We start from the raw sequence: 13,683 nt of genomic DNA on the forward strand, positions 1-13,683 counted from the left end.
TATTCATAGAAGTTACAAAGGTTACACTCTGGGTTAACTTGCAGGCAGCAAGTGGGGAATTCACCCACTGTAGAGAGGATGGTTCAGTGATACTGGACTATTTAAAGGGCTGATATAAGAAATATCGCTAATGTGTATGGCAGAAACTGACAGCCTAGACCTTTTCTTTATGTATTTCAGTGCAATACAAGATGTGAGGTGGATGCCCAAATGAGGACTCTCTGACTGAATATTGCCTTCAAAGACTAACACAATATACATATTTTGCCCACAGTGGGCAAATTCACAGGCAGGTGAATTCATCATATTCATGAGATTTTTATGTTGATTATATACATATATATATTATAATAATTAGATTTTTTCAAAGTTTGAAGAAATAAAATCACAGATGTGATGAATTTTAGGTGGCCATTAATAGTTTGAACTTGTCTAAGTTACAAAACTGCCATAAATGCTAACAAAATAATATGAAAAGCTAGTGCAGGTGAGATCTGTGTGATATTTATTGGAAGCGGAGTGGGAGATAATGTTTTTTGAAGGCAATTTTACAAATAATTCCTACTCTGCTAGACTTGGTCAGCATTTCAGTGCGTAACTAATAACTAGGCTCATAGACAGAACTCTTTTTTTTTTTTTTTTTTTTTTTTTCCCCAATACCCTTACAGTGGTAATCATGCATCTTGTCAGTTGTTATAAAGATAAAGACAAATGTTCCCCATTGCTGTACTGTCAGCGCATTTCAGTACAAGCAGAAGGGTAGCATAGCACACCTGTTAGATGTGTGGAATACACCATTTGTCTTGTCATTGCTGCAGAATCAGGTGTATGCTGTACTGACAGGATCTTTGGAGCAGGAAAAAATTAGATCAGTTCTTTATGTTGCCATTGACCATTCTGCTGCCAGCTGTCCCCTCCTCAAGGCTCTTCAGTAAGTCAGGATACAGAGCATCCAAAATGCTAGTTTTTGCACGAGTAAAAGCTTGTCTTTTGACTTGGTGCACATCACATAGAAATCCAGTGTGCTATATGTTCATTATTAAATACACACAATGCGACTTGGAGGCAGAAGTTCATGATCATGACCTTTCTTCTTTTATTACATTCGATTTTTGAAGAAACAGATGGGGTTTTACTTAGCTGTTAACATAAATTGCCATATGGAACAAAACACAGATGATTATTATATTAACACCAATTTTAATATGTTTCATCATGTTATTTCAGCTCCAGTTGTCATGCTATTCTGTTCAGTATATTCATTCAAGAAATTTAATGTTGTATCTTACAAATTGAGATCCTATTACAAACATATGGTGTATAAATAGATTTTGCCACCTGGTGACTGTTAAAAATCTGTAAGGAAGAGATTGCCATAGTGTTAACTCCTCCCTGCTGGAAGTCAATTTTCCAATCACAGACTTTTTAAAGAAACACTAAGAGGTGGAAACTCTTGATTTGCTGCTGTGACAAAGGGTTAATTGTGCTAATTGCATTGTAATACCTGCTCAGTTTAAAGTCTTTCCCTGTTGTGATTGTCTTGGGAGTCAAATTGTTTTTAAATTGGTTTGTCACTTGAATGCATTTGGAACTTTGTGATTAGGGTTGTGGAAACCAAGATAATGTCTAAGTTATATAACAGTTCTTTCCATAATCAATCACTGTCTAGTTTTAGATCTACCTAAGAAGGTTCTTGCACACATGGGAATAAGCTGACTGAGGTAATAGATGAGGTAGGCTAGCTGCTTGTTTTCTGTGAATGTTTTTGCTTCTTCCCACTAGCAACGGCTGTATGGAATATTTGTGGGATTTCTACTTTATAGAGTCAAGCCCGTGACCTCTGAGACTTATTATGTACCACGAAATGAATGTTAAAAAATAAAGATATCTCCTAATTCTTGAAAATGTTTGCTTAATCATCTTGCTCTTTTCTGCTCCACCAAATGGAGAAATAAAGCAGCAGACCCCATTTATTGACTGCTCAAATTAATGGACCAATTTTTTGGGGCCTTACACCACAGACGGGAATCTGATGATCTGCAAAGAAATAGGAGGGCATTGCTCTTTAGGACAGCTTGTTCAGCTCTGCTTGGCAGAAAATATCTACAAATTCAAGTTTTCCAAGCTTCTTTTAATCTGTGTGGACTTCTTGTGTGTTCTTTTGTTTATAGATTAGTAAAGGTATGGAAATGTATGTATGAAGTAGAGGTAGAGAGAAAGGAATGAGACTACTGATAAAATATGTGATTAATGGGTTGAATGGTATGGAAGAGGCTCCAACGGTAACTGGTGATCTGGGGAAAGGTAGTGGTGCCTATGTTCTGTAATGACCTGAGTACCATAAATGCTGAAGATAGATGGGGAGACTTGCTAGGAATACAGTTACTCCAACAGTGTTATAGGGGCCAAGTAAAGGGCAAGTAATTCCCTAGGGAGGAAACTGATAAAAGGCATCAGGATAGATTGATGGAAGGAAAAAGAAATGGGTTAGCTTAAATTTATTGCAGGCCTGGGCAGTGCTTGCTGTGGATAGAGTGGAAATATGAAAGAGAATTGAGTGGCAGTAACAGTCAGATAGAAAAAGTGGAAGTGGCTAGCAGAGAAAAGAAACTGAAGATGTGATTCAGACATTGCACATAGAAATACATATAGATGTGAGCTGGATGCACAAAAGACAGGCATGGGAGGCTGAGCCATGGGGGATTAGCAGCTGAGAAGGACATGGACAGGGGATTCAGGGCACATGGGGATGAGCAACAAAGAGGACAGCAACAATGAACGGGGACAGTGAGCATTATGAGTTGGCTGTGTATGTTGTGAGCTGTTGGCTGTGTATAGTGATGGTGGGATGAACTGAAAGCTGTTGCACCTTTATCATACTGGGTACCAGCGTTATGTTTGGCCTCTGTGCAACTCTGAGGTGATGGGGCCATTGCTCATGGCTATGGGGTACCTAATAAAAAGACAGTGCCTTAGGCACAGGCTATGGAAGATACAGGGATTGTCAGCGATTAAAAAAAAAAAAAAAAAAAAGGAAAAAGCAGTAACAACAAAGTGAGTTTTTTCCCCAGTGGGTCATCGATTCACTGTACAGTCAGCCTCCTTGAACCAGCCATGCCAGAGAACTATCAGGGGGACTGTGGAAAAATTACTGGAGACTTTTGTATCTAAAGCAAGTATCTGAGGTGTTATCAGGACTGGAAACAAAATGGGTAAGGCACAGAGGACTTGTCAGGCCATTCATGTATCCCCTCCAGAGCATTTGTGTCCAGCTGCAATGTCATAGCAGCTTCTGGTTTTCCTGTGGTGCATATACTCTTGTCTATACTCTGAGTGATGCACATTCATTGGGTCCCCTCGGCTGTTAATGCACAACAGATTGAAAGTTTTTAAAGATTTGGTCATCACCAGAATTTCTGTCTTAACTCTAGAATAATAATCTCTCTTTCTTTGGATCTTTCAATGGGCAGCCAATTTTAATTTTGACTACTGCAAGTAGTAAAGTGATTTCATGCATTTGCTTTCTTACCTGCTCTGCACTTGGTTTCTTTCCCTTGGCTTAGATATTATTGAAAATAGGTTCAAGTTCCTGCTTCTGTTGTGCATCTTCCCATATTTATGCTAATTATTTTTCATGTAGAAATGCTTAAATCACTATTGTTAACAGTGAATACATTATAGAACATACAGTGTCCTGATGATAACGTAGAATTTTACAATCAAGATAAATTATTGTCAGTACTTTTTTTAGTATTTTGTCAGATATAAACTGCATATGACACAATTTGCTAGGGAGACAGAAATGTACTGTATCAAACTACTGTTCTGTGGCTTCTAAATGACTTTAAATCACATTGTATCCGATAATTACTAATGCTCCATTAAAGATCGGAAAGGCAATTTATTAGGAACTCCCAAAAGTCTTCTTTAAGCAGTGCAATCTGTGTTTGGTTAAAAGTTTACATAAAATCAATACAAAATTATAGCAGCATAAATAGTTAAACAGTTCTCTGTTAATGTTATACTTGAATCTGTTCTCCTCTTGACAGTTTGGAAAATGTAAGTTACAGAGGAAGGGTAACAGATCTTGGGAGAGGAAGATACAGTTTTGCTGTTCTGAGTACCACAGAATGGAAGAGCATCCATCTATTACTTGCCAGTTATGTCTTTGTGGTCTTCTTTTCTTATGATAGAAGAATCTTGAAAGTGTCATCAAGATAATAGAAAAAAACTTTTACTGCATGCTAGTTCTTGCTAGTAAAATGTTTAATAAACTTCCATGGCAAGAAATGATCCCAATTTTAATTAAGGTCCAAATCATCTCCTCTCTACATAAAAATAAGAACAATAAAGCAGCAGGTGCTGAGGCTGGAGATTAAGTGTTTCATCCCTTAAAATAAAATTGAGGACAAAAAACAACCAAACAACAAAAACCAGCAACAACAACAAAACTTGAAACAAAACCACAAGTGAAAAATAAACTAAGGAAAATTTCTTTACCTCCACCTACTCTGCCAGTTTATTCACAGGGATGTTACTTACTGCTGCCTAGAATTCGCATAACCTTTTTTTATTAAAAAAAAAAAAAAAAAAGTTGTTAAACTGCTCATCAATTTTCCAGCCTCACAGGGTAATTTCAACTGTTTGGTTATGAATTGAACGTATGTTCTACCTACTGAACTAAAGCAATGGATTAGTCATAGCTGGTGTCAAAAGTTGCTTTTGTTTACAATGTGGTGGTGTTGGGTATACAAAAAGAAAGACTCCCAAATGTCACATTTGTACCACAAGTAAATAGTTCAGACCTCAAGCTGGAAACATACATATTAATTCTCTTTCTCTTCTTGGCAAGTAATGTGAAAAAAATAATCTCAAAAGTCTGTAAAGAGTACTTTGCTTTTAAGAGGCACATAACAATTGTGTAAAACAGAACAGGGGCAGAGGCGGGTAGTCTGCTGATTCCCATTGTGTTATTGAAGAGTAAAGAAGGGGTGTTTTGTATCTGATTTGGAAGAGTATAAACAGCACAGTATTTGCAAAGGATTTAAGCAGTGCTCCACATTGCATGGTATCCATTTGTTTCTCTAGCTAGGTCTTTGAAAGCCTCTGCTGTCTGGGCTTTGAGAAACTCAGACAAAAGAATTTCCATTTTTAGGGCTTTTCATCCTACCCAAAAGCACAGTGACCTGCGACTTTGCTCCACAGTAAGTTTCCATAACTATCTTCATGTGAAGAACTTCTCTCTTCTCTCAGTACTGTAGATATCACAGAGACATGCAATTTTATGCCAAATGGATACGCTGTTCAACAACTCTGTTGCTTTTCTGGTAAAGCAGACTGAAAGCCATTACTTACTGGTGCAATGAACTTGCATGACTAACCACAGATAAACCTTAGGAAGAAAAATCCATACTTAGGTTCTTTTTTTTAAAAAAAAAAAAAAAAAAAAAAAAACAGCAGTCCTTCCCTACCTGAACACCCCATTTGTTTTAGACATAAAATATAATTTCTTAATGAAGGTATGTGTGAATCTTATCAACCAGCAGTTAATGATAAAAGCAAATCTTATAAACAGGCAGACTTTAAATAATACATTAAAGCTTATCACTGATGATATCTTTAATTATAGTAAAGCAAATTGTAAGACAGTCTAATGGGAAATACAAATTACTTGTTAAAATTATTAACAGAGTTAATGTGCTTACATTTGTTTATGTGTACAGGAATCATTTCAAATATTTGACTGCAATGACAGTATGTGTAAAGATCAATTAAAAGTCAGGAAGATGAGATATTGGATTTTCAGACCTTAATAGGATTTCATCTGCACTTGTTATATTATGTTATCCACTTATAATTGAGCTTCCATCATATCATAGAATCTGTCACTTCACCAATTTATATTTCTAACCTCTAATGAAACTTCTGTTTCCTAAGGAGAATTTTTGAAAGCCATGGTCCTGGTAGAGCTATCTGGTATGAGCACTAATCTGCCCTAGCCTGAGATTGGGGTTCAGGCTATTGACATGAAAAAACAAATGCTTTCGTAGTTGCCTACTTCTCAAGCATCTGTCATCACAAACAGATCTAATAAATAGTCTAGATGGAATAAGAGGCAGTTTTATGCAAAACAAACAAGGTAAATTGGTAAGTTGAAAATTGCCAGGAGTTAGACTAATATTAGCTTATTTAATTTGGTGGAATGAAAATAACCACTGCAAATGCAACTAAAATACTTTTGTTTACTGGCCTGTGGAGTCAGCTGAAAGGGTCTTTGATAATCTCTCAGCACTGTTTTTGGAGGGTTCAATTTGAGATGCTTCAACACACTAGTAGTTTCCAGCTATGTGATGCTGATGGAGGATCTTGCACAAGACATGTCCAGGGCCCCACTTCACCCAGCCCTGTTTATCTTTTGCATCAACAGAGATGCAGTGGAGAGATCTCGTGGAGCTTTGACTGGGCAGCATCAATGCTAGGATGAGCTGCTGGTTACGTGAATGCAGACTCAAAAATAATGTAAAGACACAGTCTTTTAGTGTTATCGTACTGAAGCTATTGTAACTATCCTCATAGTGTAGCTTATCTCTGTTTCTTGTTTCCATACAATATTCCAAGACAATAATTTGTTCATAAAGTGGACCTTACCTTGGTCAAGGTATTTCTATATAGCTAACTTTTTAGCAGTACTGTATTGCAACACCTAGCTTAACCTTGAAACCAACAGATGTAGCTTTGAAATGATCTAATATTAGTTAGTTCCAAAGTTCGTAAAGCCAAGCATTAAATGATAACAAAAGGGGCGGGGGGTGGGGGGGTGGAGGGGATGCCAGAGTATATATGCATAATGTCTAGGTGTACTGAAAACACCTATTCACATTAAATTTCTGGCCAAAAAAAATACACATTTTTAAAAAAGCTTTTTAGAAAGCAGAAGAATTTAAGTTTTTCCTGACATCAGGCTGACTTATGTAAACTCTCCACTGCTACAGATTGTTGCAATTGATTACACCTGGGATATTAAGCAATGTGCTACAAAGATATCACATTGTACTCTGTCTTCTCCAATCATTTGTTCAGTTGCTTAAAATAAATATTTTTTGGGAAAAAAAAAAAAAAAGAAAAAAAAAAAAAAAAGCAGGAGGGGGAAAAAGGGCAGAGAATATGAAAGAATATATACCAGCTTCTTTGTTGACATTAAACTGGTATTGCTCCTGGCCTAGCCTCGGGTTTATTTACAGAGCCAAGTACTGTTGCTGAGCTGATTTTTAGTGGCATGAGAAAAAGCTGAATAGAAATAGACCTGCAAAATAAGCCCAAACACGTATGATTAAAACTACAAGAACTTTAAGGAAAACAAGTCTCACACCATGGGTTGTCCACACTGACCAGTTAGCATTCTCTGTGGCACCCTGGTTATCAGTTGTACTGCTGTTCTCAAGCTGAATGATAACTAGCATTTTAAACACTAAGTACAGAGGAGCAAATATTTTTATATGAGTGTAGGCTCCCACAACCATAAGGAGCTGTTGTGAGCATGCTCATCCCCCACCAACATTCCTTTCACCAACGTGTGAAAGAACTTCTTCACAGTGAAGGTGACAGAGCACTGGACCAGGCCGCCCAGGGAAGTTGTGGAGTCTCCTTGTCTGGAGATATTCAAGGTCCATATGGACGCCTAGCTGGGCAACCTGCTTTGGCAGGGAGGTTGGACCCGATGATCTCCTGACGTCCCTTCCAACCCCTACAATTCTGTGATTCTGTGATCCCCCAGCAAAGGAGATTGGAGAGACCTCCAAAAGCCAGCAGAAACATCCAAAACAATCAGGCAGCCTCCTGTTGCTCTGATTTAGATCTGTCATCACTGAAATACTGAAGTTCCCATTCCCAAGTGAGTGTCCTGAGCACAACTGTTCTGGGGAGTTAATGCTCCAGCTCCCAGCAATGCTTCACCCACACATGGGGTAAGCACACAGAAGCAGACAAGGTCCTCACCCCACAGTGCTCCCTAGCTGGGTGTCTGTGCAGAGACCCCTGTCCTGGGGATCAGTACTTTGGCACTTTGCTGTGCCTCAAGCTGCAAGCTTGGGATGCTCCTTTCTAGTCCGCTGCCTTTTTTTCAAGAAACCCAGTTTCATCATGTCAGATCTTGCATGGCAGCCATTTTGACATAGAATTTACACATGCACTGAATGGGATTTGACACAAGAACATGGCTCTGAATTTCACTAGGCGGTTTAAAAAAATCGCCTATTCCATTTGTAGGTTTCACCCTAATTGTTTTAATTGCTTTGAAAATGCCAAGCTGTATATCTGTGTACATGAATGTGCTATTCGAAAATCCTTTCATTATCATTTTTGCACTGGATTTATTTATTTATTTATTTATTTATTTATTTATTTATTTCTGATTTGGTGTGCTTGGATTTTTGGCCTTAGTTTTCTTTTAATAAAGAAGGGAATGGCGCTGTATAGTTTATTAAAATATATATATATATATATATTACCACTCATTGCAGTTAGATTCTGGGTGGTGCTCAGAGAATTATCCAATGCAGAATGAGGCTTGCTGAGGCACTCATTCCTGCCATCTTCTGAAAGCCAAAAATGATCATAGAGAGTGAATCAGGATTGTATATATGATGCAGGTATACACATTGCAGTTGCCTCAGAGTGTACAAACTGTCAAACTTTCACAGCCAATGGGCTAAAACTTGTAATTTCCCCCTTAAAAACAAGTGGCTGCTTTCATTATTTTACTTGCTGGCTTGTTTCTATGGAAACATTTACATGAATAATTCATTTCTTCAACTTTATCTTAACAAAGTCAAAGACTGCATCCTAAATATCAAAGCAGATGAAACTTTTTTTTTTTTCACTTTCCTCCAGCTAAAATGGTGTTGCTATCTGTTACTATTATTGTGCCTGAGACAAGCATTATCCTTAATTATTATTGGTCATGGCCTTAAATTATTATTATTCAGTATTTTCAATAATACTTGCACTTAGAGATTATTTTAGTCTATTATTTTCGTTAATTGATCTTCCTGAGACAAAACATTTGAAAATAACATTATGTATGACATTAGCCTTTAAAAAAAAACATAATTTCTCAGAATTATTTTCGCCTTGCTGATATTTACTAATTGAATGAGAAAGATCAGCCAGACATGGTGATCAAAAGCCTCAAATTTCTCTTTGACTAGGAGATGCATTCCTGCATATGCAGTGAAACTGCTGAACATGCTAGGCCATGCTGCCTTCTGTCACATCAAGTGTGCCAGGAGAACACCAGAAAGCTTCCGGTCCCACAGAAAGTGACACTGGCCTGGCCACCAGCCAAAGGGTGATGACCGTGGCAGCATGGCTAGTGTGAGAGTAGCAAAAGGTTTTGCAAAAAGCAGGAGAGATGCTCCCCAAGCCTGGCCTGACCACCACGGTGGGACTGCAACGTGCAGGCAAGACCATGCAGCAGTCAAAGAAAACAGGCATCCTGATGAACCCTTTGCACTGCACTTTGAGGAGCATTGCTTGCTGAAAGACACACTGATTTTCTGTTGGCTTTCATTTACTAACCGTGTTTTCACCAGAAAACTCACAGGATTGCTAGGAAGGTCTTGTATTCCCTGCTAAAATGTTTCCAGGCCAATCATACCTGCAGTATGAGGAGGAAGACAAACTCTTTAGACTGGCTTTTGCAAAATATTTTGATTGTTAGAGAGAAGTGGAGCTGTTTCAAAGAGTTTTGAGTGATTTCCAGTGTCTCAAAAATGTTGTTCTAATTTAGTAGATCTTTTATAATAAGCAATTCATCTGATGACTCTTCATCTGCTTCACCCTTCATCCCATCTCCTCTGCATATAGCCTGATATTTAATGACTTAGAATCATACAAAAAAAAAAGGACTTGTGGAACTTTCCTAGAATTGAAAACAAGAAAGCCTGTCAATACATTTAATATTAGGGAAAAACAAAACAAACAAACAAACAAAAAAAAAAAAAAAAAAAAAACTTAGGGATTGCCACTTAGGGATAGCTGAAACCTTACAAAATCAGCACAACTGTTACAAAATCAGCTATATTTTCAAAGATTTGGACAACTTCTGAAAAGAAAAAAATGGGAAAAAGTGCTTCTGATTCTGAGTGAATACAGATTTTTTAATGACATTCTCAGTCAATTTCCTATGCAATATGAATGACCAGCAAGCAGAGTTGTCTGATTTTTGTCATATTTATTAATGATGTACAATAGTAGCGTGGTAGCCTGTGCAAATTATAAGCTGATTAGTTTTCAGCCATGTCAGCTAGTACTTTGATCCTGTCTGAATTGATATGCTAAGCAAGGAGAAAGTAAATCATTGCTTAGGTGGGAAGCCTATATCAATACTGCATGCTTCTTAGCAAGGCAGGAGAGGAACAACATATAGTTCATCTAGATTGTTTCTTGTGCTCGAGCTAGTCCAGCCAGAGCTGCCTCAGGTGAGCTGAGCACTGTCAGCTTGTGCTGCATAAGTGTATAGAAGCAGTATGTCCATGCTGCAGAAAATGGTGATGGGAGTTTGGTAGGTCAAGGCTGAATCAGTGCTAAGTCCAAATGGCAGCAGAGATGTTGCTGCTGGAAATGCCCTGGCTTAACTTAACCATAAAGCTGAGCATCTCACCATGTTTGCTCAATATAGATAGCTTTGTGTTCAAGCCTCTGACTATTAATTCTGATGGCTTTGCCAAATCTCTGTGACTGGTTTACTATTATATCTCCTTCTACAGACAAGCCTCCAACTTCTTAAAATTAATGTGCACGACTGCATGCCATTACATAGTTGCAAGAATTCACCCTCAAAAGGTCATATTTTATTGGTAGTCAAGGCACTCCTGTTGACAGGTTGAGTTAGGCAGTGTGTATATGCACATTCGGGCATTCATATGTCTATGATGAAGTGCTATGAACAATGTATAACAGGAAAGCTGGGCAAGGGTTCAAATAACTAGACTCTCTTTTACGTGAAAACAACACTTCGATTACATGAAAACAACACTGTTCTTTAATGTAGCATTATAAAAGCATGACACAGATAACAAGATTAAGAATGAGAACTTGAATCTACCTAGTCTAATTCAATAGTTCCTTGAATTGTGATACTATGAAGATATGTACCATGTCTTGTGACAGAAAAGAGAAAGGCTTTAATAGTTTCCATTTAACAACTCCAACACATCCTACAATTTAACTCTTCTCATTATGGCTTTTATTTCAATACACTGTACAATATTTTGCCGTGAGAGATCTGTATGTCTGTGTGTATGAAATTAAGGTGATGTTATCGCAAGTATCTCATTCAGGCTACATCTTGCACTGTACAGGGAGGGAAGAAGGAGGAGGAAGAAGAGTTACATGGGAAATGACAGTAGAGCACTGTCTTTTAAAGTACCTTGTCACAGAATCACAGTTAGGATCATATTGATTGCAAAACTCACTGCCATATAAGAATGATGTAGGATACACTAAGGCATTGCAAGTAATCAGAAATGAAACCTTCTGTTATTAGACAAATGGTTTTACTTCAGTGCTTTGCAGAAAACAAGTAACCTTTTTTTTTTTTTTTTTTTTTTTTTTTTTTTTTTTTGTCAGGGGTGGGGAGGAAGGCAACAGAACGCACATTGCACTATAATTATCAGATGAGACCATCGTGCTGATTTCTCTTATTTTGTGTGCTACAGTTCCAACTCACTGATACTTTCTCTGCTCAGAAGGCAGACCCAAAATGAATCTGCTCATGCCTGACAGTAAGTATGAAAGCCCTTGATATATTCCTGTAGTCTCTTGGGTGCTTACAGTGAACAGCATTTTATTTTTTAAGCCATCCATAGTATACATGAGACTCCAATTTGGTGAAGTTCTCTTACTCAGAAAGCCATATAGGCATGGACCTTAATCAACAGGATTTAAAGAGAGCTTTATAATAAGTCTTTAAGAATGTAGTCCTAGAGAACAATGCAAATGTACTTAAATATGTACTTAAACGTATTTCTGAGTTAAATCTATTATTCATACTACCAATTTCTAAGAAAAATGTATAAGCTCTCAGCTGTTGTTATACCCTCTGTAAAATGGGAGTTATTGTACTGATAGCATGAGCCTTTTGGGAAATCTGTGATATAACACTGAAAACAGTTTGCATGCAGCAGTCTCCCAAGGGATGTGATGTCTTTTGCTGGCAGAGTGAAAGATATGCTCCTCAGGTGCTGGCGCACAGGGGGTTGTGCATAAGGATGTGAACACATATGATGTAGTAGTGGGATGCAGAGCGAGAGGGCTTGGCTTGGAGAAGGACCAAAAAAAAAAAAAGAATATGAAATTTTGTCAGTTGAGTGCCCTGATCTTTTTAGCCATAACTACTTTCCAAGCCTCCTTATCAGAAGCAACTCCTACAGAAAGATGGGAGGGTAACCACCTTGCCTTTCTGTTTGATTTTTCCAGTGTCTTGCTGGTGAGACTTGGCTTATTCACTGGTAAGTGCTGGTTGAGGAAGTGGGAATGTAATGGAGGTGTAACTAGGAAATTTCCTGCTCAGCAGGAACTTGTTGTGTTACTTCCCACAAAGAGCCTCGTGGATCCATCTTGTTTGCAGCAGCTGGAGAGGAAATCCCTGCTGGAGGGATTCAGCCTCCTCTTTGCTGGAAGCCATTCCCTGCACCAGCAGGGAGCAAGCACGAACACAGCGGAGGTTGAAATGAGCTCTTTTATCGGCTGCTCTCAAATGGGGTGTTGCTTGCCTGACAGCCACATAATCTGTGAAGAAATCCACAGATACAAAGTTTCTCTGACAAATTTTCTTTGTAACTTCAAAAATTAATTTTAAAGCTAAATCTTAAGTCTGAATTCTGTGACTGTTGTTGAGGGGCAGATTAAAATTGTATCATTATCCTCGATATTGCATTTCTGACAAAGAGGACACATCTAGGTTCAAACACAATGTCTGAAGGGCCTAAATGAAGGCCTAAGGGATAAATTAGTAATAGCACCGTCCTTTGGTATGTGCATATATAGCCAGGAAAAAAAAAATGATACCCTTTCCAGACAATTTCCACATCATTTCCTGTTTCTCCGTGACCATGTTGATCCCATCACTTATTCTCCAGTATCATAAACAAGTCATAATATATTAGTAAAAGCAGTTGCCGAGTTCATATAACTGACAGGAATCCTGAGAAATAGGTTATACAGCATTGATCTCCCCGGAGGCCTTAAATAACAATCTGAAATGTATGGGACAGTGATCATTGGGTTTGATGCTGCAGTTTCAGTTTGGTATTTTGCAATTTATAGTTTCCTGATAAATTGGAATCCACTCAGCTGGTTCATATTATGTGGGACTATGAAACTGTCTATGTTACACTGAAGGATTAAAGTGAGATGGAAATGACTTGGAGGTGTCTAATGACTTTGCATACAAAAATAGCATCAATCCAAAATCATCTCCACCCCATTAGCAGGAATAAGATGCTACAACACATCATGTAGACAACGCATTAGTTCAGGGTGCCTCTCCACTCCAACAGGACATTCCAGCCCCTATTTTCAGGATTTCCCACTTGACTGTTTGAAACTATTGCCTTGGGCTAAAACTTGTATTTGTAAAACAAGGTTTCAGCTTGGTGAGATATTATTTTTCCACTCACATTT

The 13,683-nt window shown here is 38.0% G+C and overlaps 1 long non-coding RNA gene across 1 annotated transcript in view; it reads left to right on the forward strand.

Annotated features, from left to right (window-relative positions):
• The window catches only part of LOC311430395, a 128,261-nt gene extending 114,838 nt beyond the window's left edge, over positions 1-13,423 (forward strand). The window contains exons 3-4 of the long non-coding RNA XR_014688762.1: positions 11,629-11,783; positions 12,572-13,423. This is a non-coding gene — a long non-coding RNA (uncharacterized lncRNA). The remainder of the gene's footprint in view (positions 1-11,628; positions 11,784-12,571) is intronic.
• Positions 13,424-13,683: the final 260 nt, after the last annotated feature.

Source organism: Aythya ferina (assembly GCF_964211825.1).
Source record: "Aythya ferina genome assembly, chromosome: 1".
NCBI lineage: Eukaryota > Metazoa > Chordata > Aves > Anseriformes > Anatidae > Aythya > Aythya ferina.